The sequence below is a fragment of the Bos indicus genome, chromosome 13 (assembly GCF_029378745.1).
Source record: "Bos indicus isolate NIAB-ARS_2022 breed Sahiwal x Tharparkar chromosome 13, NIAB-ARS_B.indTharparkar_mat_pri_1.0, whole genome shotgun sequence".
Lineage (NCBI taxonomy): Eukaryota > Metazoa > Chordata > Mammalia > Artiodactyla > Bovidae > Bos > Bos indicus.
Window position 1 is genome coordinate 24,562,687 of NC_091772.1, and position 23,341 is coordinate 24,586,027.

The 23,341-nt window shown below is 40.7% G+C and overlaps 1 long non-coding RNA gene across 3 annotated transcripts in view; it reads left to right on the forward strand.

The window, feature by feature from the left end:
* Positions 1–23,122, forward strand: part of LOC109568110 (uncharacterized) — a 129,720-nt gene extending 106,598 nt beyond the window's left edge. The window contains exons 3-8 of one of the 3 annotated variants that reach the window (XR_011570013.1): positions 7,857–7,898; positions 12,977–13,072; positions 14,240–14,386; positions 14,535–14,588; positions 16,891–16,990; positions 21,956–23,122. This is a non-coding gene — a long non-coding RNA (uncharacterized lncRNA). The remainder of the gene's footprint in view (positions 1–7,856; positions 7,899–12,976; positions 13,073–14,239; positions 14,387–14,534; positions 14,589–16,890; positions 16,991–21,955) is intronic. The other 2 variants (XR_011570014.1, XR_011570012.1) reach the window with 2 other exon arrangements.
* The last annotated feature ends 219 nt before the right edge of the window (positions 23,123–23,341 follow it).

The following is a 23,341-nucleotide window of genomic DNA, read 5'->3' on the forward strand; positions in this document are numbered from 1 at the left end:
GACGTTAAATTGTTCACTATATTTGGAAGACAGTGCATACTTTGTTTCTTACTTGGAGAGATGCGATGCGTATTAGCATGTAGTGGAATCTATAGCCCTCTGCAGCAGGAGATCTGGGTTTTCCTCAAGGCCCTTCTTTCTCAGATGTACCGACCCTTGAAGATTTTATTGGGTGATACCTTTTAACATCTCACAAAAATCGCCATTTGGGAAATGCAGGCAGTGAAAATGGAAAGAAAGACAAGCTTCAGCTTTCAGATGTGGATTCTTCTGCTAGAGAAATTTTGAGAATGTCATTCTCTGCAGTCAGGGTTAGTGAAGTTCAAGCCTATGAAAGAAATTTGGGGGCAGTGTGGAAGAATAGCGGGGGGATGTCTGTACTGATATGTACCCATCCGACAGCCTGGTATGTAGTTTGGCCAGACCCATGCCTCCCCCTTGGTGGCACTCTCTGTAATTGGAGAAAAGATCCTGTGTTCCCCTCCCTCAACCAAATGCAAAAGAGGGGAACAAAGACTTGTGAAAACTGAATTGTTGTGGTTTAGTCACTAAGTCATGTCCAACTCTGTGTGTCCCCATGGACTGTAGCCCTCCAGGCTCCTCCATCCATGGGATTTCTCAGGGAAGAATACTGCAGTGGGTTGCCATTTCCTTCTTCAGGGGATCCTCCTGACCCAGGGATTGAATCTGTGTCTCCTGTATTGGCAGGTGGACTCTTTACCACTAAACCACAGGAAAGTTACTTACCCTCTTATTTATATTTATAAGAATTTTGATGTAGCAGAGTTTTTTTTCCAAAGTAAATCACATTTTTGTTGTTGTTCAGTCACTCAGTTGTGTCTGACTCTTTGTGACCCCATGAATTGCAGCACATCAGGCTTCCCTATCCTTTACCATCTCCCAGAGTTTGCTCATACTCATGTCCATTGAGTCAATGATGCCATCCAACTATGTCATCCTCTGTTGCTCCCTTCTTCTCTTGCCATTAATCTTTCCCAGCATTGGGCTCTTTTCCAACGAGTTGGCTCTTCACATCAGGTGGCCAAAGTACTGAAGCTTCAACTTCAGCACCAGTCCTTCCAATAAATATTCAGAGTTGATTTCCTTTAGGATTGACTGGTTTGATCTCCTTGCTGTCCAAGGGACTCTCAAGAGTCTTCTCCAGCTCTCAGTGTCATATCTTTTTGCCTTTTCATGCTATTCATGGCGTTCTCAAGGCAAGAATACTGAAGTGTTTTGCCATTCTTTTCTCCAAGTAAATCACATACATAGATTTTTTTTCCTTAATGGGAAAATATTACTTTTGAGTATTCTGTTGTTAACACAAGTCCGAATGCCCAATGCACAGGGAAGCCAAACAAACTGAAATGTCAAGAGTTGGGGGCAGCAAAATGTTTATTGCTGGGCCATGCAAGGAAACAGGGTGGCTCATGACCTAAAAAGCCTGGAGCTCCCAGGAAGAGCTTGGGCAGCACTTTTACAGAAAGCTGGGTGAGGGAGCAGGGTCATAGAGTCTGGGATCAGCTTGTGCACTGTTCTCTGATGTGACGGGGAACAAAGTGGTGTCACAGGGTTGGTTAAGACCTGGGGCTATGTGCTTAGGGTGGTCAAGTAATTAAGATCTTCCATTTGGGGGGAGATGAGGGTTTTGCGTGTGCAAAACAACTCAGAAATTTTGCATTGAATACTATTTTCCAGCTACTTCAGAGAGGAACTAAAGGAGAGGATGTGGGGGAAGGCCCCTCAGGGTCCTGCTCAGTTACATTATAATCCATCAGTTTCCACAGGCCAATTTCTTTAGACCTATAGAACAAGAGAGGAATTTATATATGTCACAATCGATTGCCTTATATTTGTTTTGAATGTGATATTGCATTTCATGCCCTATATGCTTTCCCCACCCCCTGTGGTTACGTCATTCGTAGGGACTATTCCAATTAGATTGTGGTTCTTTAACACTGGCCAAGCCGAGCTGGAAGCAAGGTGTGGGTGTCAGTTTTTATTAGCACCTTTGCTTAGATAACAGGCTTCCAAAAGGAAAAGGTGACAGGGCGGAGTTGAGGGAAGCTCAACTATATGTCAGTAGATCAACATCTTGAGTTTTCAAAGAGGTTGTCTGTCTTTCAGCTGTCTTTAGAGGAGGGAAATGGATCAGGATTTCATAATCTTGAATTCTTGGTCCATGGCCCCTTGCCAGCTTCCTCCCAGGACCCTGCCCAGCTTTTAGTCTTACCAGCAGGCTTGTGATGTGCTCCCTCTGAAGGGGCTTTTTAATCTGGAAGAGGACACTGTCCCCCTTGTTGAGACGGAGTCGGGAAGGATATTCCTGGGCCCCTTGGAATCTCATTCAGCCTAATGTACTTGGAAATGAACTTGCTTGTCAGAGAACAATTGACAAAAGAAAGAAAAATCTCGATTAAATTTTGAGTCTAAAAAAAGCTGCTCTTAATCACTTCTTAAAATAGCAGTACTCTTTCATCACTAAGCCCACAAAAATGTGCAGGCCTGAAATTTGGTCAGCCTTGTTTCAAAGATATGCTTATAATGTCTGTGCAGCCGTTCACCACCTAAAATAAAACAAATCAAACACACACACACACAAACCAATTAACTAGGGAAAAAAAGATGTTTCTTCATAAGCCTGTTCCTACAATTCCTGGTATTGTTCAGGAATAATACTAGCTTTCTTTCCAGTGGAAATATTTTACTAAGAATTTTTTAGCATTCAGGCAAATCTCCAGACCAGAGATAGTCTAGGACCGTGGTATCAGGTCTGTGCCCTCAAGTGAACAGTTCTGAGACACCCATTGTAATTTTATTTATTTATTTTTGGCCATGCTGGGTCTTTGTTGCTGCTGGGGCTACTCTAGTTGCAGTGCACAGGCTTCTCATTGTGGTGGTTTCTCTTGTTGGGGAGCATGGGCTGTAGGGTGCAGGCTTAGTAGTCGTGTTGCTTGGTCTTTGTTGCTCTGTGGCATGAGGGATCTTCCCGGATCAGGGATCAAACCTGTGTCCCCTGCATTGGCAGGTAGATTCTTTACCAGTGAGCCACCAGGCAAGCCCTGAGATACCCATTAAATAGTTCTCTCAGTGGGGACTGTCAAGGATGACCCAAGCTTGAGATGCTTCTACTGTCATTTCTCCACGGCCAAATTAATCTGCCACCTCAAGGGCATCCAGCCTGTGTAGAAGGGAGAGACCAGAAGTCTGCCAAAGTTAAGGTTACTGGAACTTGGAATTCAAACAAGTATAGATGGATAGATGGATAAACAGATACATACATAGATGGGGCTTCCCAGGTGGCTCAGTGGTAAAGAATGCTAAGGGAAATGAACTCAAACCATGAACCTAGAGAAACAGAGCTCTGTCGGGACAGAGGTTTTATTTTAAAGAAATCTTCATGGCTCAAGCAAGGGTAGCAGTGATGGCTGGTGCCCAGTGGAAGTGGTGCTGTTCTCTACAAGTCAGGGACAAGCCCTGTCATAACCACAAGTTTCTACCCACTTAGATGGTGGGATAGCACTGTTTTAGATGCAATGACTTTGGTAAAGGCTTCCCAATCTCCATGATGCTCTCTCTTCTTATCCCCATGCTTCACTTTCTCCCTTTGCCCCATAGATCACTTAAGGTAAAATATCTGGAGGGCATATTTAATATTATTTTATTTTTAATAATGTTTTTGTGTATGACCATTCCTTTGATATTTATATATCATATTTTACCCTTGGTAATGAAATTCTGACCACAAAGAATGCTACTGAACGGTTTCATTCGTTTTGGGGAGAGACAGTGTGTGTGGGATTTAAGTGCAAACCTGACAGCCAAGGATTGAAGGTGACCCCACAACTTCCCTTCTGGGTACACTGGAAAGTTGTTAACTCTCTGTGCCTCAATTTCTTCATCTGTAGGAGAGAGAGAATAAGAGCACTTTTCATAGGTTGTGATGAGAATTAATATTTTTAAAGTGTTTAAGACAGACCCTGGCACATAGTAAACATTGCATAAATATTTTCCTATTAATTACGATACTCTGCACATGTTTCTATATTTCTTTATCTGGAAAGGGAGGGTGTTGGGGATTAACATTGTTAAGCACCTACTATGTGTCAGAAACTGAGCTAAAGGCATTTAGATTGCTTTACTTAATCCGCATGGTAACCTACAATTCAGATATTACTCTTCTTTTACAGATTAAGAAATTAAGATTTGCAGAGTTTAAATTGGTCACCATCATGTAGCCAGTGAGAGGTGAGCTGGAACTCAAACCCAAGACTACCTGGCATGAATACCTTGTCCCATTTTTATTTGTTCCCTTTCATGTCATTCCCAGTTCTTTTTTTATGATACCCCCCTTGAAATGATTTTACATTTTCCAGTGAAGAAAACCTGATGTACTCAGAATGTCCAAACCAGAATTTCTAACTCCTGTGAGAACTGCCTCTAAAACTATTAGCTTCATTTTTTTTCTGCTACAACATAAAACAAAGAGTAATGGCATGAAAAATATGACTTGACAACGTCATTTATATTATAATTTTCCCCATATTATGAAGTTTATCCCTAAAACAATACCCTTTATGGCAAAATTTAGCTTACTTTTGTTCTATTGTCAACTGCAAAAATTACATTTTAGTTTTTTGAGTTTCTTTGTGTTCAGAGAGCTTGTGAGCAAATGTTTCTACACAGAAGAAAACCCCAAACTGAGAAGATTAATTCATAGTAAGTCAAATCTGACGCTAAAGTAGTTTGATCTGAGATTACCATTGACTACAAATTGCCATCTGTGCTTATTTGTTAAAGATGTCAAGTGTAATTAATTCAGTGGACCCAGTATTTGACAACCTCTGTTAACAGGATTTGCAGAATACATACTGGTATGTTAATTTTCAAATTAGAGCTGCTAAGTGTTTGTTGGTTTTGCAAAAATAGCTGCTTCTGTCCTCTGACCAAACTTTGAAAGGCCCAAAAGGGGAAAGAAGTGATCATTTATTAAAGATGTTCTATGTGCTAAGCACTGTGCTGAGTACTTTGACCCACGTAACCCTAAGTCATCCTCCGTACTTTCTTGTAAGGGGGCAGGTATTAGATTCTTCAGTGAAAAAAGGGTTCCAGAAAGCTTTTGTTTCAGACCCCATGAGGTGGGATGACTCTGACTTGAGCCTTTATGTTCAAGACTCATCATTAACATGTAAGGACTTCCTTGCTGGTCCAGTGGTTAAGACTGCACGTTTTCACTGCAGGGGGTACAGGTTTGATCTCTGGTCGCACAACAAGGATCCTGCGTGCTGTGCAGGCAGCCAAAAATAAATAAATAGAAGTAAAAGACTCATTATTAACGTGTCTTTGCAGACCTGATACTCCTTTTCATATTCTAGGGGGAAATAGAGGACAGAAAGAAGGAATCACCTTGTCACTCATGTGTTTCCTGGTCACCTCCAATGGTCAAAACCCTTAAGTCCTTCTCAGGAGACTCATGTCCTTGGACAAAGGCTAAAGGAAGAAAGCCGGCAGATTGATCTTGTTCAGATTTCGGTCAGGGAGGAATACTGTCTTGGGTAGAGGCAACAGAAAGTGGAAAGGAAGAGACTGGCACTCCACTCTTTGTGAACAGGATCAGACAGAACACTGACAGTAGAAGGCAAAACCTGGGCTCGATCGGAACTGAAAGAAAGCCTTGGCTCTGAACCTGTTCCTCTTCCCCTAAACTTCCACCCAAGGCCTACTTCATTTTGCATATTTCCCAGCACCCCACCATTAGTCCTGTGGCTGGAGCCCCTACACTAGTTTATAGAAGCCCCCCTGAGTGTCTAGGTTAGAGAGAGCCTCCCCATTGTCAGGCCTCAGAAGTTAGAAGGGACAGCTGAGGAGGAAATCCAAGTCCCACTGCAGTAGGGAAATAAAGTGCTTTTCTGATATCTCAGCTTTAAAAGGAATTTATTTCCCATGGTATAATTGTTAGAAATGGAGTACAGACTCTGAAGTATTATTGGAGTTAAGCTCCTGCAACAATTTGCAAGAAATGGTTTTGTTTTGTTTTTATGAACTGGCCTGGGAACCTAACAACCACAAACAACATAATTTTCTAAGAAAGTGTCTTCCCAATTTCCTATTTAAAAAAATTTTAAATATATCATAAGTTGGGTCTAGCTTAAAGTTGATGAACTATGGGAAGTACAATCAAAAGAATCTTAAAAAATTCCCCAAATAGGGGAAATAGGAATGTAACAATTGAATACAATAAGTGAAATTAGAAATGGTTCACAAAAGGAGATGCTAAAATTGGGGCAAAATGGAGGAAAAAAACTTAATGTACTTTGAAATGATTAAGTAATTTATAAAACACATTAATCTTCAAATTTCTACATTATGAAATCAACCCTAAATATTCATTGGAAGGACTGATGCTGAAGCTCCAATACTTTGCCCACCTGATGCGAAGAGCTGACTCATTAGAAAAGACCCTGACACTGGGAAAGATTGAAGGCAGGAGGATAAGGTGACGACAGAGGATGAGATGATTGGATGGCATCACTGACTCAATGACATGAGTTTGAGCAAACTCTGGGAGACAGTGAAGTACAGGGAAGCGTGGAAGTACAGGGAAGTCCATGGGGTCACAAAAAGTCAGATTCAACTGAGGGACTGACACAACAATTAGCATTTATCTCAGATAACATACATCTACCATGACATAAAATACACATCAAATATATGAATCTCTTTATTCATTTACTCATTTACTTTTATTTAAAATTTTATGGATTTATACTAGACACATGTGCAACTGTGTACTATAGTTTTTTCAGAAACAAATTTGTAGTATTAAATATGCATCAAAGTTCTTAAATCATGCCTCTTACATTTTATAATCTTTCCGTATCCCCATTATCCCCATTTTACTTTTGTAATTTTCAGGATTGTCTGAACTTTTGCTAAGTGAAGGTTTTCTTCTATATTTTTATTTCTGGGTTTCTGCATTTTACTGGACCTTAAATTTATTTATGTACAGTCATAAGCTAAAAGAAAAAAAATCCTTGCTTACTTTCTAGGCAAGGTATGGTAACTGAGGAAATACTTGCTGTTCCTTTAATATTTTTCTACATAATTGGATCTATTTTAGCAGTCTGAGCTATTGCAGCTATTATGAACTGAACAATGGAGGAAGGCCAATTATTCCAAAGCTGAATTTAACTGTGGCTCACCTTATACAACTATCGCTCTTCAAAATCAACTACAATCCAACATGCATTTTCTGAAGAATTCAAGAGGCAGGCAGATCAACACCATGAAACAGCGTCATTTTAAAGTGTAACATTAGACATTAAGAATCTTGGACCATCTGTGCTGCAATTCTGCTTCTTAGAGTTCCTGGCCAATGGTACTCTTAAATACATTTTAAAAATGCAGATTGATGGTTAGGAACTATATCAAAGAATTTTTATTCATAAAAATCTTCTATATGAGAGGCATCTTCTCATATATGCTGTGTATTCAGTATAAATGAGTCCTCCCAAAATTAGCCTCAAAATTGGCTTGAGCAAACAGCTGTAAGAATTAGGGGAAGTGCATATGCTAAGATGAAAATCCAAATGAAAGGTACCAGTTGAAAGAGACTGGAAAATTAGGTAATAAAATTCAGTTTAAAAATAGCAAGTGGGTAACATAGACTGCTGATAATGGCCTCTGTGTGTCTGGGGTTGATGCCACTGAAGCAAACCTGATACCCAGAAGCTCCTAAGCTAACTGATTGACTTCTCTTTGCCGTAAGAAAAATGGCAGCTTGAGTGATGTTTGTCTTCAGCACCTCCTTACTTTATGTGACTCTCATCATTGCTCATCTCAACATCTTATTTCAGTTTCCTGAGTGCTTGGGATCCCTCTGCTTCTTACATCCTCTGGTAAGTATCCCAGGTCCTTGATCTTTCTTACCCATCAAAGCATATCTGAAATGCATTCAGTTCCCTTAGGGCACGTCTCCCACTGAGGTAGCAGCATAGCATGACTTGGGAATCAGACAAGGCTTCCAAATTCTGGCTTGGATACTTACTAACTGTGAGACCTTGAGTGATATATATAATCCTTTTGAGCATCATGTGCAAAAGTAAAATGAGCATAATAGTAGGAGGAGCTAACAAGATTGTTGTGAGTATTACAACACACAGTATATTTGAAGTGCTTGGTATTATATCCGAAAAACAGTGAAGGTCTAGTAAATAAAAGATACTATAAATACTCTGATAACATATAGTAAAAAGAACCCAGACTTTTACATTAGTGAAAAATCTAGCAAAAAATGTATCAATTCAGTTTAGTTCAGTCACTCAGTCGTGTCTGACTCTTTGTGACCCCACGAATCACAGCACGCCAGGCCTCCCTGTCCATCACCAACTCCTGGAGTTTACTCAAACTCATGTCCATTGAGTTGGTGATGCCATCCAGCCATCTCATCCTCTGTCGTCCCCTTCTCCCTCTGCCCCAAATCCTTCCCAGCATCAGGGTCTTTTCCAATGAGTCAACTCTTTGCATGAGGTGGCCCAAGAATTAGAGTTTCAGCTTTAGCATCAGTCCTTCCAATGAACACCCAGGACTGATCTCCTTTAGAATGGACTGGTTGGATCTCCTTGCAGTCCAAGGGACTCTCAAGAGTTTCCTCCAACACCACAGTTCAAAAGCATCAATTCTTCAGCGCTCAGCTTTCTTCACAGTCCAACTCTCACATCCATACATGACCACTGGAAAAGCCTTGACTAGACAGACCTTTGTTGGCAAAGTAATGTCTCTGCTTTTGAATATGCTATCTAGGTTGGTCATAACTTTCCTTCCAAGGAGTAAGCATCTTTTAATTTCATGGCTGCAATCACCATCTGCAGTGATTTTGGAGCCCCAGAAAATAAAGTCTGACACTGTTTCCCCATCTATTTCCCATGAAGTGGTGGGACCGGATGCCATGATCTTAGTTTTCTGAATGTTGAGCTTTAGGCCAACTTTTTCACTCTCCTCTTTCACTTTCATCAAGAGTCTTTTTAATTCCTCTTCACCTTCTGCCATAAGGGTGGTGTCGTCTGCATATCTGAGGTTATTGATATTTCTCCCGGCAATCTTGATTCCAGCTTGTGCTTCTTCCAGCCCAGAATTTCTCCATGTCCAGTTCTAACTGTTGCTTCCTGACCTGCATATAGGTTTCTCAAGAGGCAGATCAGGTGGTCTGGTATTCCCATCTCTTTCAGAATTTTCCACAGTTTATTGTGATCCACACAAAGACTTTGGCATAGTCAATAAAGCAGAAATAGATGTTTTTCTGGAACTCTCTTGCTTTTTTGATGATCCAGTGGATGTTGGCAATTTGATCTGTGGTTCCTCTGCCTTTTCTAAAACCAGCTTGAACATCTGGAAGTTCACGGTTCACGTATTGCTGAAGCCTGGCTTGGAGAATTTTGAGCATTACTTTACTACCGTGTGAAATGAGAGCAATTGTGTGGAAGTTTGAGCATTGTTTGGCATTGCCTTTCTTTGGTATAAGTACTCTATAAGAAAAATTACAAAACTTTATTGGGAGAAAGGAAGGAAGATCTAAATAAATGGAGTGATATGCCATCTACATGGATTGAAAGAGTTGACATAGTAAGGATTTAAATTTTTCCCAAATCAGTCTCAATATTCAATGGCATCCCAATTAAAACCCCAAGAGACTGATTTTCATTTTAGCCAGCTGATATTAAACTTTTAAAGAAATAAAAAACTCCCAAGAATATTCAAGACACACTGGAAGAAGAGTTATGAGGAAAGAGGATTTCTTCTGCCAAATATCAGTCATGACTGTGTGGAATTATTGCAGATAAAGAGACTCCTGAAAAAGAATAAGGATACCCAAAACAGACTCAGACATAAATTGATATGGTTTGTGACTAAGGAGGTAGTCCAGAACAATTGGAGAAATGATGATCTTCTTGATAAATAATGCTGGTATAACAGTATCTAAATGTGAAACGAAGGCTTCTGTGATGGCTCAGTGGGTAAAGAATCTGCCCGCAATGCAGGAGACACAGGAGATACAGGTTCAATCCCTGGGTCAGGAAGATCTCCTGGAAGAAGAAATGGCAACCACTCCATTATTCTTGCCTGGAGAATCTCATGGACAGAAGAGCCTGGCTGGCTACAGTCTATTGGGTCACAAAGAGTCGGACACAGCTGAGCAACTGAGCACAGCACAAATGTGAAAAGAATCAAACTGGACCCCTTCCTCACACCACACACAAAAATCAGCTTCATGTGGATTATAAATTTAAATGTGAGAACAAACATTTTAAAATGCTTAATTAAACTCATGAAAAGGCACCACAAATAGTGTGAAATTATAAGCCACAGAAGGAAATGATATCTGCAACATATAATCAACATAGATTTGTATCCACAAATCAATTAGAAAAAGGCAGACAACCCAATGAAAAGAGCAAACGTCTTGAATAAGCACTTCACAAAAAAAGGAAATCTAAATAATGAATAAGAATGTTCCAAGATGCTCAAGTTCATTAATAATTGGAAAGTACAAGCCGAGATCCTAGGGCACACACAGGAGTGCCAAAATTAAAACTTTGATAATAACAAATGTTGGCTGGGATGTGGAGAGCTCTCATACACTGTTGGTAGTCGTAGAAATTAGTACGATTACTTTGGAAGACAGTTTACATTTTCCAGTAAAATTGGAGCTACACATACTTCGCAACATAGCAATCCTACTCCTGGATATATCCCTAGAGAAATCCACACAACTGTGTCTCAGGAGATATATAAGAGTGTTCCAAGCAGAATTTTGATAATGATCTTCAACTGTAAATGAACCAAATGTCCATTAACAGTAAAATGGCCATAAACATTAAGTGAATGACTAAATCGTGATACATCCATTAGCACATTGCAATTCTACAACAATGTAAAAGGAGAAAATAGAGGGTTTTTGGTGAGGAGGAAGAATCTTATGAACACAATACTGATCAAAAGAGCAAGGCACATAAGACTGCGTACAATTTATTTTTAATTGATATAAAATTGAAAAATAAGAGAAAGCACATTTCATAGGGAATAAAGCTATAAGGAAGCTAGGAGGGTTAGGACTACCCTAGGAGAGCTAGGACAAGACCTCCCTCCAGAATAATCAGGGCAGTGGTCACCTCTTTGAATTGGAAGTGTCACAGTGGGGACTTCAGAGGAGCAACCAATATTTCATTTGAAATCTTGGACATGGGTTACAAGCATATTTACTACATAATTATACATTCCAATGTATGTTTGTGTCCTTTTTCATTCTTCTTTGTGTGTGTAATATGTCAAAAGAAAAAAGAAAAAAATATGCCCACCAGAAAGAGAATCATGGTGGTACCATTTTAGAATTAAAATAAAGTGCTGTTATTATCCAGCCTCTGTGCTTTGAACATAAAACCTATGTCATGCTGACATATTGAGCAACTTTACAAGTGTCATTGACAAACAATATTTGATGTTAAATAGCAAGATAACTTGTATAAATTAAGCACTTACTAGGTCCCAGGCAATGTGCTAAGGGTCCAACATACATGAGCTTATTTAATCCTCTCCATAATGCTGGGAGGTAAGTGTTATGATTGTTTTACAAATGAGGGTAATGTATGTTTGTCAGAAAAGTGTTTGTGTAAAGTCTCACTCAGATTGAGGAAATGGCAGAGGTGAACTCCAACCTAGGTCAGTTTGACTGTCCAGCTGGCTTGCTGAGCCATTGTCCTGTTTTCCTCCTTTGTGAGCATTTAGACTTGGTCATTAATAACAAAATCTTATGGACTAAAGATCTAAACATAAGACCAGAAACTATAAAACTCCTAGAGGAGAACATAGGCAAAACACTCTCCGACACACATCACAGCAGGATCCTCTATGACGCACCTCCCAGAATATTGGAAATAAAAGGAAAAATAAACAAATGGGACCTAATTAAACTTAAAAGCTTCTGCAAAACAAAGGAAACTATAAGCAAGGTGAAAAGACAGCCTTCAGAATGGGAGAAAATAATAGCAAATGAAGCAACAAACAACTAATCTCAAAAATATACAAGCAACTCCTACAGCTCAATTCCAGAAAAATAAATGACCCAATCAAAAAATGAGCCAAAGAACTAAATGGACATTTCTCCAAAGAAGACATACAGATGGCTAACAAACACATGAAAAGATGCTCATCACTCATTATCAGAGAAATGCAAATCAAAACCACTATGAGGTACCATTTCACGCCAGTCAGAATGGCTGCGATCCAAAAGTCTACAAGCAATAAATGCTGGAGAGGGTGTGGAGAAAAGGGAACCCTCTTACACTGTTGGTGGGAATGCAAACTAGTACAGCCACTATGGAGACCAGTGTGGAGATTCCTTAAAAAACTGGAAATAGAACTCCCTTATGATCCAGCAATCCCACTGCTGGGCATATACACTGAGGAAACCAGAAGGGAAAGAGACACGTGTACCCCAATGTTCATCGCAGCACTGTTTATAATAGCCAGGACAGGGAAGCAACCTAGATGTCCATCAGCAGATGAATGGATAAGAAAGCAGTGGTACATATACACAATGGAGTATTACTCAGCCATTAAAAAGAATACATTTGAATCAGTTCTAATGAGGTGGATGAAACTGGAGCCTATTATACAGAGTGAAGTAAGCCAGAAAGAAAAACACCAATACAGTATACTAACGCATATATATGGAATTTAGAAAGATGGTAACAATAACCCTGTATATGAGACAGCAAAAGAGACACTGATGTATAGAACAGTCTTTTGGACTCTATGGGAGAAGGAGAGGGTGGGATGATTTGGGAGAATGGCATTGAAATATGTATAACATCATATATGAAACGAGTCGCCAGTAAAAAAAAAACACACAAAATCTTGAGCATAACAAGATGACTGCTATACAGAGATGGTTCCTACAGCCTGGCATTCATTCCCATAGACATCTACACAACAAGCTCCATGTTGGACTTTGTGGCTACCAAGAGGGAAATGACACCAGCCCTGCTCTCGGAGCTCCTGATCTGGGAAGAGTCTAGTAAGTAAACAAATAAACAAAGCAGTAGTCTATGGGTTTCTAAAGTGGAGTGAGGACACTCAAGGCTGGAAGAAGGAAATAGGTAAAGGTAAGAGAAGATGCTTTAAATCATATCCTTTTAACCAACCAACCAACCTTCTTTATTACCTATCCTTCTTTATTACTCATTTCTATACTTGTCTCCTGGAGAAGGCAATGTCAACCCACTCCAGTACTCTTGCCTGGAAAATCCCATGGGCAGAGGAGCCTGGTAGGCTGCAGTCTATGGGGTCGCTAAGAGTTGGACATGACTGAGTGACTTCACTTTCACTTTTCACTTTCATGCATTGGAGAAGGAAATGGCAACCCACTCCAGTGTTCATGCCTGGAGAATCCCAGGGACAGGGGAGCCTGGTGGCCTGCTGTCTATGGGGTCGCACAGAGTTGGACACGACTGAAGTGACTTAGCAGCAGCAGCAGCAGCAACATACTTGTCTCCGATTACTTTGGAGCTAACTTTATCCCATAACTTGCTTTTTAACTGGACTCCAAGTTTTTCCATTCTTTGTTTTAGAAGGTGTGATTTTTTTGGTTCCTCTTCTTTCTATCCTCACGCCCCCCACCCCAGCTCCCACACCTCTGCTCCCTTCCTGCTCCCTCTCCTCTGCTTCCTCGTCATTCAGCTTAAGTCATACCTTGTCCCTTAATGCCTCGATCAAGTACACCTTTCTCTGTAAATCTCATGACACCCCTCCCCCCTACTCTGGAAGTGAGTGCTATCTTTCTGACATTCTTCCACTTTTTATGTATGTTATTTTTATAGTATTATCACATATTTACTCTTGTATCATAATTATTTATGTGCATGTTTTGTCCCCCCTGCTACAGTGCAAGTTCCTTTAGCCCAGAGACCACGATTAATTTCTCTTTGTGTTCATCTGCTTTGCGGGATAGAAATGGACACAGAACCATAGCTGAGAGGTATTTTGGCAGCAACATGACTGAACTTTTAGGTAGTTGAATGGGTCTTCTGGAGCAAAGGTATCATAAATACTGTAATAACAGCTTATATTATGTTAATATGTTAAGACATTTTTAGATGGGACAAATGGAATCTACAAAGAGGGATGGTATTCATAGGTGAAAGACTATTGAAATTATTTATGAAAATATTTTCTCCTTTTTCAGGAAACATCATTTATGAAGTAATAGCCAAGTTTTCACAAGTATAGAATATGGAAAGGATGGCTAATCACCATTGATCTATGTTACCCTGCTCATGAATTCAACCATTAGCAGCAATAATTATGGAATTTAGAACATACTATATGTTACGTAAGTACCACATTACTTTATATTTGTGATTGTTTAATTTTTGCTTGTAATATGGGATAAAGTCACTACAATCCTTCCAATATTCTGCATTGGAAATTGCTTCTAATTCTGTTTCTTAAGTGGATTTCTCTTCATTTCTTTATTACAGCTTTTTCTGTGTTTTTCTCTATTGGAAAAGTTTTCCAGCTACTAGACCTACAGGGTAGGTAGAAAATTTGATGAAAATTTATGAAAGCTTGATGACCTTTAGAGATCTTGCCTTGAAATTTCCTTTTGTTTTTTAAATATTTGGTGTTAAATGGTTCCGAGGGAGCTGCACTGTGTAGCTACCCAAAAGTTCAATGTAACACACTCAAGTTAACTGCTTCAGAGGTGTACATCCAAAAGAGAATGATTGATAGAAAAGATGCAACTGTTAATGAAGGCCAATAGGAAGCTAGCTGCAATTCCAAATTTCTCATTTCCCTGATGGTGTCTGGGGCCACCTCACACCTTCTCCCTGGAACCATTTGAATTCCTTCTGTGGTTCCTTCTGAGAGATCATAGCTCTGATCTCCCCTAGCCTCAGCTTCGTACATGGCTGTTGCCCTCATGAAACCATAGACCAAAACTGGATACTGTCTCTTGGTTGGGCTCTTCCAGAGATCCCTTGGGATTATCAGTGGGTCTTTAAGGGAGTACAGGAAGAGAGGTAGGTGCAGACAGCAGTCCTAGGTCTGGGCCTCATGGCAAATAGGAACATTTTCCATATATAACATCATTCTGGTGGCTGACCCAGAAGAAGCGCATCTGCTTTTTGCAGTGACTTCCAACCACTTTTGATCCTTCAGTGGTCAAAAAAAATAGAGCATGTCCCCAATATATGTATTTTCAATGTATGCAAAAATAGAAATGAAGAAGCAATGAGATAAATAAATAAGTGCAAATAAGAGCTCTACTATTTTCTTCTAATGTCACAATGGATCATCTTACAGACCCCACCTTGAGCATCACTGCTTGCGTGGTGATCCGTTCTTCCATGGTGAAGGGTGTCTCCGCCACCATCTGTCTCTTCTGCTGCTCCTGGGCTAAGAGCTAATATCTCTCCATGTCATGGTTCCTCCTACCATAGCTGTGTGTCTCTCTACTTTGCCTCCTTTAGTGCCCATTCACTCTGGATGCATCATACAAACTCTTTTAAGTAAGACTTCGGCTTTCAATGCAGGGGGCCCAGGTTCGATCTGTGGTTGGGGAGCTAAGATCCCACATGTCTTGCAACCAAAAAAAAAAAAAACAAACCGAAAAACCATAAAACAGAAGCAGTATTGTAACAAATTCAATAAAAGCTTTAAAAAAAGAAACAGGTTCACTACTCTGTGTGGAACTCTTCTCTGGACAGATCTTTCCTGCTAGGCCCCAAGAGGACCGCTGACCAGCTTAGATAGCTTTGTGGAACTGGGAGTTTGGCCGTGGTGAAGCCATCTACAGCCTGGGTTATAGATCTATGATTATAAATCCTGATGCAATTCTTCCTTTCTTGTTTGGTCTGCAGCTTCAAACAACCCCCAACCCATCAACTGCAGAGCCACAATTTGTGTACGATGCCCACTAAGGGGACGCCCCCCCTACTTCTCCCGATGTCCCCAGTAAAGAAACACTCTTTCAATCCACTTTTTGTTAATAGAAGTCCCTTCCCCTGGGAAGGAAATACAAGTTTTCAGGATAATCTGGCACATCTCAGGGTGAGTCCTCTTGGCATACTTAACCCTTCTCCAGGAGGTATAAGGGTGAACCTTTGCCTACCTTTCCCTCCTCGTTGAGAATTTTAGATCTAGGACCACCTGATAGCAAGAATTTTTCTGGGTCTTCTTTTTTCCCAGAGCCTACGGATATTTGTCCAAACTGCATCCATGCCACAGGGCTCAAGGTGTATACATGTGCTGTGTGTCCTGGAGAAGATGAGGCTGCTTCCGGCTCTGCTCCGTCTGTGTGATGCAGGGAGCATGGGGCTAAGAGCCTGGGCTCTGCAGCCGGCCTGCTGGGGTCCATGGTCCAGGGTCAGCCACACATTTGTGCCGTGATGTTAACACTTACCTCTTTGTGCGTTGGTTTCCTTCTCTGTGAGATGGCAATAATAATAGAACTTGCCTCATAGGATTATTGTGAATTAAGGTACAAATGCTGAGACTTCCCTGGTGGTTCAGCAGTAAAGATTCTGCCCTTCCAATGTAGGGGGTGCAAGTTCTGTCTCTGGCTGGGTAACTAAGATCCCACATGTCCCATGGCCAAAAATTTTTTTAAAAAGCCCAAATCAAACAAACAAAAAACCTCTGTGCCTGTGGTGATAGTTGCACAACTGTGTAAATATACCAAAATTCACTGAATTGTGCAAGTCAAGCAAGTGAATTGTATGGTATTTAAATTATAACTCAATAAAAATTTTAAAACAGATACAAGTGCTTATTACAGTTAGCATTCAATAAATTCCTAAGGGGAATAATAGCCTTTGTGTGGTTTTTTTCCAGACTATGAGGGCTTATTGGACTTCTCGCTGAAACCACCAAAGATGAACAAAGCGGATGGATGGATTTAGTTACTTGTAAAACACAGGAACAGCAAACTGGGGTAGGCCTTGTTCACTGCTCTGTCTTCAGTTCCGAACCCTATCCCTGGTACAATGTAGACACTCAATAAATATTAGTTATTGGTCTAGAAAATGTTAGGAGATACACTTACATAAAAGTAAGTATTCTTTAACGGATTTTAATAAATTTTTCTCTGCTGAAAGAAAATGCATTGATGCTAATAGACTCTGGGAATGTGTAAGGGTCATTTCCATTTATTGACTGCCTCCCTCTCCCCCAGCCAGATATGTTACATAATACACATAAAATCCTCAGAGGTAGGTATTAGTGATCACATTTCACCAATGGGAAACTGAACTTCACACAGTTTGTGACCTTCATGAGGGTGACAGGGCTCTACGTGACAGAAAGGGGATGTGAATCCAAGCTACACAGATGGCTCTGAAGTCAGAGACTTTTCTGCTGATTTATTTCCCAGTGGTGAGGACAGCTCAGAGGAAGAGCTGCTCTCTAGTGCCTCAAGCATCCAGAACTTTGAGATGAAGAGCCAGTCACTCTGGGATATAGGGTCCTCATGCTTCCTAGATATGTCATGTAATCCACCCACCATCATTGAGTTCCTAAACTGGTCATCAGAAACTGATGTTTATCCAATCAGAATTAAGAGGCAGACAAATTTCTACACTAAATTCAAGTGCTTGATGAACTTTTCATCATAGGCTTGTCTTGTTTGATATTTCTTATCCTAAAAAATGCAGAATTTAGTTGATACATCACACAAGAAGGATCAAAACTCAGAGATGTAAAATATATATTGGGGAGCCAGGAGAAAACTGCAGAGAGTGTAGAATGGGGTGGTTAATTTCAGGCTTTCATTAGCATCTGCAAAAAAAAAAAAAAGTTAATGCCTACTTACCTTCAAACCAAAGGGGAGTTTGCAGGAAGCATTATTTAATGTTTTTAAAAAATAGGGTTTTAAATAATTAAGATAAATGCTAAAAATAGCTAAGCAATAAAACCCTTTTAAATATTTTACCAAAGTATATTGCTCACATGCCTTATATTCAGACTGTGTCCTCATTTGGATATTTCATGTTTCTACAGTTTACTTTGTATATCACTAATCAAAATTAAATAGTGTCTATACCTAATTACATTGATCATTTTTCGCACACTGCAAAGAGAATGGAAATCTTGGAAATAAATGCTCTTGCTTGGAATGAATTCTCTCTGAAATAATACACTGATGAGTGATTTGTTGAGATAATATGATATAAGTGGTTGCCACTGGAATTAATTAGGCTTCCCTGATAACTCAGTTGGTAAAGAATCTGCCTGCAATATGAGAGACCTGGGTTCAATCCCTGGGTTGGGAAGATCCCCTGAAGGGAATGGCTACCCACTACAGTATTCTGGCCTAGAGAATTCCATGGACTGTATAGTCCATGGGGTCACAAGGAGTCAGACACAACTGAGCAAATTTCACTTCACTTCACTTCACTGGAATTAATGGGATGAAATGAAACTGGAAAATTTGGGATGAATATCCAGAAAATAGAAGGTTTTAAACTTTTAGACTGTGTGAACTTCTTCTTGGGGAATAGGTAAAAGTTCTGGGTATTTATATTAAGCCCCAACACCAATATAAGACTATTAGGCAGGAAAGATTTCAGCCTTTCTAAATACCACTCAAGAGTATTATGAAGCATCTAAGTCCCTTAGATCCCAAGCAGGTAAGACTTTGATATCTCTGATAAAAAAACATTGAATTTTAATGTACCACAAGTAATTATTATAATTTCCTTTAGAAGTATAAATTGTCTGACTGTATCTACTTCGAGGGAAGTGGAAAGTATTAGTCCCTCAGTCACGTCTGACTCTTTGCAACCCCATGGACTGTAGCCTGCTAGCCTCCTCTGTCCATGGGATTCTTCAGGCAAGAATACTTGAGTGGGTTGCCATTTCCTTCTCCAGAGGATCTTACCAACCCAGGCAACCCAGGGATCAAACCTGGATCTCCTGCATTGCGGCAGATTCTTTACCGCCTGAGCCACCAAGGAAGATTTTTTTTTTTCTTGAGAAACTATGATCTGATCTGTGTGGGGCTGTAGAGCTGAAGGCAAGAACTTGACCTCTCTGGGTGAATTTGTTCAAGGATCTCTTGAGAATCCTTAAGGCACAGAAACACAAACACCTCCAACCTGGATTCAGTGCGGTCTTATTCAACTCATAGGGCATCTCTCTGGACTTCTCTAAGTTCCCAGTGGTCCTAATGAGCAATCAAGACTGAGAACCACTGCCAGAAGAAGAAGTGAAGTCACTCAGCGTGTCCAACTTTTTGCGACCCTATGAACTATAGCCTGCCAGGCTCTTCTGTCCATGGGATTTTCCAGGCAAGAATACTGGAGTAGGTTGCCATTTCCTTCTGTTTCTTGCCTGCAGTACAAACCTGAGTCTACTCTCCTGGTTCTCTCGAGCCTTAGATTACTGCTTCTGCACTTTTGCCTGAACTCAAGGAAAATGATGTCTACGATACCTCTACCAAGGTTCTTAACTGTGATGGTTAATTGTATGTGTCAACATGACTGGACCATGGGTGCCCAGGTTAGTCATTGTTTGTGGCTGTGTCTGTGAGGGTATTTCTGGATGAGCTTAACGTTTCAATCAGTGGACTCACTACAGTGGACTGCCCTCCCCAAGTGGTTGGGGATCATCTAATCTGTTGAGAACAAAAGGCAGAGGAAGGAGAAATTTGTTGCTCCCCCATATTTTCCCCCTGCCTCACTGATTGAGCTGGGACATGACATTTCATCTTCTTTTGCCCTCAGACTAGGATTAATAGCGTTGACTCACCTGATTCTTGGGCCTTTTGATTTGGACTGAATTATACCTCTGGCTTTCCTGGATCGCCAGCTTGCAGACATCAGACACGTGGAATTTATTAGCCTAAATAATTGCATGAGCCAATTCCTCTATCTATCTATCTATCTCCTATTGGTTCTGTATCTCTGGACAACCCTCACTAATACACTAAGACTTTTTAATTCATCGACTCCTTGGAGAATCAAGTAAAAGCAATAAACCTTCTCCCAAGAAAACACACTTTATCTTGGAAGCAACTGAAACACGTTTTAGAACCCCATAACCCCACCTCTAAAAACCTAGATTAAAGTCCCTATCTTATCTAGATAACACCTGAAACCAGATGCCCCTATTCTTATCTATCTGGAGTTGTTACCTCTGAAGCCTGTGCCTGAGCCAGACAGGGACTAGGAAATTGTCCTGTCCTTTCCCAAAGAAGCAAGAGACACCTCTAGTAAAGCCCAATGCTGAACTCTGCTGGTGGGGCTGTTCAAAAATTATTTAGAACCCTAGCGGTACACACACAAGAATATAATTCAAAACCTGAGCAGAGGTCCAGCAATGCAAACCTCTAAAAGTTACATACAAATGCCCTGGGATGATTTGCTTTGCTTTCATGCATTGGAGAAGGAAATGGCAGCCCACTCCAGTGTTCTTGCCTGGCGAACCCCAGGGACAGGGAAGTCGGACATGACTGAAGTGATTTAGCAGCAGCAGCGGCAGTCCAGTATTAACAGCAGAGCAGATGGGATTGGCTTGAGTGGCCTCGGCCCTGCAGCTGAGAATGGATGGACACTATAGAGACCACCGTACGAACAATCATGACATCAACACTCATTCTTTCTGGTTGTCCTGTGGCAGCTCTGGGGCATGCCACATCAACTGCAGGACCACCCACCATGTGCTTTTGGGGTTCATGACCCCACTGTGATGTCCACATCTCTAAAGCAGTGGTCATCATTTATCAGGAAGCTCAACGTCTGCACCTATTTTCAAGCATTTTTTCATTGTTTCTCCATTATTAAAGGGTTTAATTTTTCATCTAAAATGTAAGAAACTACATAATTCACATATACAGATTTGTCTCATAAACACAGTTTAGTATTGAGCAAGACACATTTGAAACTAGATTGTTTGCTTTATAAATTGCTTAATACAGAAATGTCGTTTGAATCATAGCTCCTCCAAGTATTATCTAAAAATTTTTTTCCCACTGAAAGGGGAAAAGAGAAAGAAGCAATGTCATCTTTAGTGCAAGTTAAGGAAATGCTCAGCAGTCCATTTATTCGAAGCATTTTGTTTTGTTTGTTTTTTGGTCTATGTTTCTACTTGGCAACACTCAAAGTGAGAAAATCCAGGTGAAATAAATGATAATCTAAAAAAAAATACTGTCTCGAAAAGATAAAATTTGTTTAGATCATGAACTATAGTAGATAGTGTAAAGCAGGTAAATATCAACACTTTCCAAAAGGTGATAAGTTACTTTATGAGTGATTCTGCAAAACCTGTAAGTAACAGATAATTACTATTTTAAACTGTTGTAAAGTATTAAGAAAGAAAAGCTCTCTCATTTACTCTGTATACCTAGCATAATTCTGCTGTAAAAATTGGACAGGCATAGTGAATGGAGCAGGACACTATGATCTTTTTGCTTCCCCATGTCCTCAGCCTGCCTTTTGTCTGTGGAAAAACTTTAGCCAAAGAATAAGTTTAATTAGAGCACTGAGAAAATGCAGAAACCAAAGAAACAGTTCAACAAGATTAAATAATATTAGTTTATTAAGCATAGTCAAGGACCTTTTGGAGCAGGTAATGGCAACCCACTCCAGTACTCTTGCCTGGAAAATCCCATGGATGGAGGAGCCTGGTGGGTTGCAGTCCATGGGGTCGCTGGGAGTTGGTCGCGACTGAGCGACTTCACTTTCACTTTTCACTTTCATGCCTTGGAGAAGGAAATGGCAACCCACTCCAGTGTTCTTGCCTGGAGAATCTCAGGGACGGGGGAGCCTGGTGGGCTGCCGTCTATGGGGTTGCACAGAGTCCGACACGACTGAAGCGGCTTAGCAGCAGCAGCAAGGACGTTTAGTTCCTCCTCAAGGGTTTAGACAACATTCTGAGCCATATCCTATGAGCTGTCTTGTAGGTACTGAAACCCCCGCATGATGACCAGACTGTAGCCATGACATAAGCTGCCACAATTCTGAGACCTGGCCTCAAAGAAATGGGAACAAACTGACTCTGGAACTGAAGATTAACTGTACCTAATCGAATCAAGATGACACTGACCAGACTCTTGCAGCACCAATTTCAAGATGATTGCCAGAGCCGACTGTGCTCTTTCTGCATGAAGCCCCATCCCTTCCTCCCTCCCTCCATAAAAGCTCTTGCCCACTGATTGTCAGTGTGGAGGAGTTGGCCTTTGTCAGGAGCCCCCTGCCCCCAGGCTGTTGTCCTCTGAAATAAAGCAAACTTTCCTTTCCACCAGCTCGCCTCTTCTTTGGCTTTAGAGTGGCGAGCAGCTGGACCCCACTCTGTTTTTGGCTCCTTCCGCGAGACTCCTGTGCTCTCGCGACACCTGGTTTCTGGGGTTTTCCTAGAGTAGAGCCACCAGGACGACGCTCCTGGATGGCTTTGAGGAACCGCTGCTGGAGGCTACCTGACCCTGAGAGAAAGATTTTGGAGGGGCGGGTGTTTCTAGCAGCTGCTGAAACCATTTGTTTCGGGGAATCTTCTCTGTTTCTCCTCTGCTCGGCACTGGCTGTCAACGTAGGCTTTTCCTCGGTGGAACATGCGCCTGGACGAACAGACGAGCTCCAAGACCCGGTAAGTCCCACTGGTGTGCACCCGGGCTAACTTCTCCTTTGAGCACAAAGTGCTATTTGGGCATTTTACCAATTGGTTCTGACGTGCCTGACGTTGAGGACCTTTTGTGTTAGGGGTGTCTTTGTTTGGGACTCTGTATCGGTCATTATCTTGTTGGATTTGTGATGATTCTGTCTTCTGGTGTGTGCGTATATATTCCATTTGTGTGACTGATATTATCTTTTATAAATTAATTTTTATTGGAGTACAGTTGCTTTACAATGTTGTGTAAGTTTTTTGCCTTACAGCAAAGTGAATCAGCTATACATTTACATTTATCCCCTCCCTTTTCGATTTCTTTCCCACTGAGGTCACCACAGAACATTGAGTATCCTGTGTTACAAGGTAAGTTCTCATTAGTTATCTAGTATCAATAGTGTATATGTGTCGATTGCAATCTCCTAATTCCCCCCCCCACCCCCGCCTTGGTGTCCATATATTTGTTCTCTACCGTTCGTGTGTCTATTTCTGCTTCTCTAATAAGATCATCTGTACTTTTTTCTATGCATTAAAATATGACATTAGTTTTTCTCTCTCCTCCCAAAACAATGCTTTATTCATTTTCTCTAAAAGTAAGGATTTTTTCCTATAATTTTGGCAACCTACTTCTTGATCATCTCTCCATATGAAAATGATTTTCTAATTACTTTTTTTAAACTGGAGGGTG